Raw genomic sequence first — 6,193 nt, 5'->3', positions numbered from 1 at the left:
CTTTGGCAGTAAATTCAGACACATATCCCTTTTATTCGTGTCCTAGGGATCAACCATTAAACATTTTTGTAGATACCCTTTAGGCACTTTTACTTTTAAACCTCACAGCACGCCCTTTTCACACAACCAGCTCCGCAGTCTTCTGGCGTCGTAGAACACCAAAGAGGCATTCGGTCTCTTTGGTGGGGCCCTATGATGAAGCATGACACTGACTAGGTCGGTGTGTGAGGGCTTTCTTTTCCACCCAAAGTGGGTGGGTGATCCCCCAGTTGCTTCGCTCCGTCTCTGTGGCTTCTTGAGACCTATTTAACCTCTCTTCTATTGTTTATTTACATGCAAATACACCAATTCAGCTGGAAGACTCCCTATATTTTAAGCAAAAATTGCTTTATTTTAACTGTTTCCTGCCTGAAATTGCCTCTCATTCAATATAAGTCAACGGAGGAAATACATTTTTTGTTGTTGTCCTCATACGCTATCAGATACGTTTGAACTTATTCTGTTAACTCCTGTGGCCCCTCTTCCATCTGACACCAACTGGAGAGCTCCATATCTAGAGGGATATGCTTTACACAGGGCTTCTCTGAAGATTGGCTCTGTATCTCTGGGTGCCCCACAAAAGCCAAAGAGAATTAGTAAAATAGTGTAAAGGCTTAGGGGGCATGTGTATCAAACAATTTTGTATTTGCAAATGCTGTGATTGTGAATACAAAATTGCAAAACGCGATGTATGAGCCTTTTTTGCATCACATTATCAAGGAATCGCTAATTTTGCCATTCCTTAATTTTGCGTAACCATTTAAGGAATCGCAAATTGCGATTCCTTAAATGCTATGTAACAAGCACCCAAGTTGTGCGATTTCTCCTTAAGAAATCGCAAATTATCACCTATCACCAACTTCAAGTTGGTGGTTGTTAAATCTGGGGGTCTCTAGTTGGCAATGGTATTCACCTTTGTCGACTAGGGACCCTTACTTCTAAGTCTGTGCAGGGGTGGGGAATTCCTATCTCCTGACGCCCTAAACATCTAGATTCCTTACAAGGGCAAGAGGATTTCATTTCAAACTTGTCCAAAGGACAAGTAGACAGTCTTACAGTAATCCAATACACAGCTGCAGCCTGTTCAACCCTTTTGGTCACAGCCAGTTAATAAGGAGCTCTGAGCAGTTTACTGGCAGTGAAAGGGTCAATGCAAAAGCTGGGGCCTACACTTTAATTTCCCCAGAGCAGAACAACAACATGATGGCACTCAAATCACTGGAATGTAAGAGGCTGCCTTAAAGGCCTCTTGGCTCCTGCTCTGACTTTAACCTTGTGACCTCCTGCCTTTTATTCTGTGCTTCACCCTTGAGCCTCAAATCAGCCCCAAGATCCCTCCTCACCCTCACCCTCGCCTCTGGGGGCCTACCATGAAGCCCATGCTTTCCCTTCTCTTGCAGCCCCTGCACAGCCCTCCTTTGCACTTTGCTTTTCCCGTATACCTTATGTTTCACCAGGTGCCTGTATTTGCTAACCCCGCCCCACCCCCTCTGCTGTCCCCTTTGACTGCCCTGACCCACTCCCCTTGGCCTCTCATATCTTACCCCAACCAGTGCTTACATTACAGCTCATTAGCTTCCCCATGTGGAATTCAAGCAATCCTCAGGCACACCCTCATTTCTCTCCTTGCAATGGGGCTCTCATCTCACTTTGTGCGTGCACCAGGGGCATCTGAACAAGCTGCTGTAGCAGCTACAGCAGCTGTGGAGTTCTTAAGGGGCCTCTTCTTCCTGCAGGTCCAGACAAAGGTCCATAATTGGCATGAATGGATGGTTGGATATATACATGGATGAATGAGTGAAAGGATAGGTGTAAGGATGGATGAGTGAAAGAGTGGATGGATGAGTGCAAGAATGAATGGATGGATGGGGTGAAAGTGGATGGATGAGTGAAAGGATGGATGGTTGAATGAAAGGGTGGATTGATGGATAAGAGAAAGTGGATGAATGGCTAAAGGAGTGGATGAATTGATGGCTCGGTGGAAGGATGGATGGATGGATTGCTGAGTGGAAGGATGGCTGGGTGGAAGGATGGATGGATAGTTGGGTGGAATGATTGTTGGCTGGGTGGGTGGAAGGTTGGAATGATGGATGGCTGGGTGGGTGGAAGGATGGATGGATGGCTGGGTGGAAGGAAGGATGGATGGCTGGGTGGGTGGAAGGAAGGATGGGTGGATGGCTGGGTGGAAGGGTGGATGGATTGATGGGTGGATAGTTAAGTGAAACGGTGGATGGAGGGATGAGTGAAAAGGCGGATGGATGGATGGCTGGGTGGAAGGATGGATGGGTGGGTGGGTGGGTGGATGGATGGGTGGATGGATGGATGGCTGGGTGGAAGGATGGGTAGATAGATAGATAGATAGATAGATAGATAGATGGCTGTTTGGAAGGATGGATGGATGGATGGCTGGGTGGAAGGATGGATGGCTGGGTGGAAGGATGGATGGCTGGGAGGAAGGAAGGATGGATGGATGGCTGGGTGGAAGGATGGATGGATTGATGGATGGATAGTTAAGTGAAACAGTGGATGGAGGGGTGAGTGAAAGGGTGGATGGATATGAGTGAAAGGGTGGATGGATGGGGTGAAAGACCAAATAGCAAAAGGATGGATGGATGGAGGGATGAGTGAAAGGTTGGATGGACATGAGTGAAAGGGTGGATGGATGGGGTGAAAGACTGAAAAGAACAAGCATTTGCAATGCAATAGGTCTCGCATTTGCGAGAGTTTAACATATTGGCATTGTAAATGACAATGCCTTTTATTTATGTTTTAGACACCAACACATAAATAAATGGCATTGCCATTTACAATGCCAATATTTCAAACTCTAACAACTGCGAGACCTATTGCATTGCAAATGCTTGTTTAAAAAGGATGTCGGTGTTCGGGTGTGATGCGCACAGGCCAGTGTTACTTATACAAAGCAACGAGATATATTCAGAAACGCATGTAAGGAACTGGTGGAACTATGTTTAACAGTTTGCATTTAAAGCAGCTAAATTGTTTATATACAACATCACAACAGGCGTAAAGCAGGTAGTTGTGTGATACGTTCAGTAGTATATAAAGTAGCGGTGCGATGCTGATGACACAATACATGGACGGTACTGTATTCCGCACTTGTGCATTACATACGTTCAAGAACAGTTTACACGGCTACATGTGTTTATTTTACACAACAGCTGTAAAACGACAATAAACACATCTTTCCTACATAACTAATACATCTGGATATTGCTACATTACTGTAATGTCGTATGTGAGACCCCTGCTGACTCTACACGAGTAAGGCTGTAAGGAACACTCACTAGCCTCTGTTGTGTATTATTTCATATACATCTTCCTTTATAGGAGTAAACTCGTTACCTTTGCTGACTTTCCACCAATGAAACAGAATGTGCACATCACTGCTGCTGACTTGACCCAAGCGGCACTGCAGCGAACCAATCCCATCCCTGCTTACAGAAGTAGAACTTTAATGCACACACAAGGTCTGCTCACTTCAGAGAAGTAAGCATTGATATACATCAAAGTATTGGCATTACTACTCCGAATTCCCGCTTCCTTTACGGGAGCTGCACTATGTACACGCCTCTTCCCTAATTACAGTGCATAAGTAAAACTGTAATTTTAGACAATGTATCCGATCTTACTTTACATAAACAAAAATAGAACCTACACTCACAGCCCTGTTTAAACTAGTGACCCTGAAATGCACCCCCTCCCCTTCGATTATAGGAGTACAGCTGCCTACACACTCAATACAAGTTACACTGTAATGTGCGCATTTCATCCATGCTTTGTAATAGAAGTGAAGGGTAAGTAACCACCCGAATGCAGGCAGTAATACGACTGTAACACACACACCACCTGCTGCTTACAGTACGCAGGTGAAACTGATATGTGCCCTTCATTTCCCTGCATTCTGTACAGAGTACAGCGATGATCAGAGCGCCCTGCTCATTTTACAAAAGTACAACGGACAAATATAGATTATATTTCTGAAGAAAAAACGTTATTTACACACTTTACAATAAATGAAACCGTACAGAGGACATCACGTCTCTACCGACCTCACACAGGTACAGAACACACCCCCTGCATACTTTATAAAGTAAGGCTGTACTGCGCGCATCCAATCCATGCTTCCTTTATAAAGTGAAGCTTCTTGGCGCGCATCGGAGCCCTGCTTACTTTATAAAAACAAAACTGTACAGGGGACATCACATCCCTGCCGACCTCACACGTAAATGTGTTAATACCGCCTGCCTACTTTAAGAAGTAAAGCTGTTGGGCGCGCATCGGAGCCCTGCTTCCTTTATAAAAGTACAACTCCAGACTGAAATGCATAATTTACCCAAGTAAAATGCAATATATGCACTCCTGCTTCAAATCTGCAATGCACTCATGGCCTTGCCTCCTCTCTGAAAGTAAAGCTGCAATGTACATGTCACACCCCTGCTTATCGCACACAAGTAAACACTGCTGAACACACCCTGCCCCTGCTTACTCAGCAACAGTGAAACTGTAGGCTGCACCCCCACCCAGCTTTCTTTCACAGACCGCCTCTGCCTGCACCCCCTGCTTGCATCCTGCCCGGCTTCCTGTACGGGAATAACCCTGTAATGCACACGCCTCATCCGTGCTTCCTCCATGGAAGTAAGCCCATCCGCCCTGCCTCCCTTGCATCTCCTTGGCTGCAGCTCCCACGATCCTTTGTGCGGTCCAAGAGATGCGCTTCGAGTAAACAGAACAGCTGCAAAGCAACACGTCCACCTTTAAAGCGCTCTGTGGGGAAAAGTGAAACGGAGTATAAAACCGCGGTCTAAACATGACAAGCAAACGGGAATTATGCAGCTGAATCCGGGCACGTTCAGGTCGGCAGGGGAGGGTCGGGTCGGACACTTGGATCCGCGCCAGTTGTGAGCTCAAACGGACAGTTAAAAAACGAAAGACATAAGTGTCAGAGGAGCGCCCACAACCTTGATTTCGGAAGGATTCTAGGCACTAAAGTCTTTGTGCAGCGCTTTGGGTACCCATCCCGCCTTCCATCCAGCGCTACAACACGGCCCCGTCTTGCTTTCTTTATCTTTATTTTTAGCAGCTGCGAGGAATCCCCATATCAGCAACACACAGACGCGGCGAGTGAGCGTCGTTTGCTCATTTTTTGTGGTTATACAGCTGAGTGCGTGTTGTGTTATAGAACACGAGGGCATGCTGTACAACTACTTCTATAAGGCTATACAGCAGGCACACACAACGCATCAACTCACACATACAAGGGAGTTTCAGCTGGATTTGTACGTGTGGCGTGCCCTTTGGCTGCGTGACATGCAAACGTGTATGTTAACATGTCATTACAGAGAGCAGCAGCTTCTTGGCGCTGCAGACACTAGCACACAGAATGGGTATGCACTCCATCAGATGAAAGGACACACAGAGCAGGCGTGGGGACGGCCAACACTTTAGCCAACACTGCCTGTTTATGAGCGCTGCGCGCCCCTCTGCAGACACCCCTGCATTCCACGAGGCGTGCGTCGCGATCCGGCTTTGTCTGCATGCGCACGCAGCCCGTGTGCCTCTGGCAGTGAGGAGGAGGGTTGCTGCCGGCCTCACACAGGCCACAGGCTCAGACTCCCCCTGCATTCCAGCAGGCGCGTGTCGGGATCCGGTCCTTTCTGCAATGCTGTCGGCAGAAGCGCACGCGCCCAACGTTACCCTATGGGGAAACACTGCGCGCGGCCAGGTCTTGTCGAAGGACTGCTTTTTGAGCTGAGACGACAGCTATAGTTCTCGCTTGCGAGAACGCGCTTTCAGTGCGTTCGTCGTAGGCGAGACCTAAAAAGGATGGATGGAGAAATGAGTGAAAGGGTGGATGGATATGAGTGGAAAGGAGGATGGAGGGGTGAAAGGTGGAAGAGCAAAATAATGGCTGGATGGATGGATGAGTGAAAGAGTGGATGATATGAGTGAAAGGGTGGATGGAGGAGGTGAAAGTGGATGGGTAGATGAGCAAAATGATGGATGAGTGGAAGGAAGGGAGGAGGGATGGATGAGTTTGATTGGTAGATTTGGAGCTGTAAGGATAGGTTTGGCCAAGGGTGTCATGAACCACTCATTTTAGCGGCTACAGTGGGGGTGGAGCTCTTGAGGG

The sequence above is a fragment of the Lissotriton vulgaris genome, chromosome 6, assembly GCF_964263255.1.
Source record: "Lissotriton vulgaris chromosome 6, aLisVul1.2, whole genome shotgun sequence".
NCBI classification, from domain to species: Eukaryota; Metazoa; Chordata; class Amphibia; order Caudata; family Salamandridae; genus Lissotriton; species Lissotriton vulgaris.
This window is presented reverse-complemented; position numbering follows the sequence as displayed.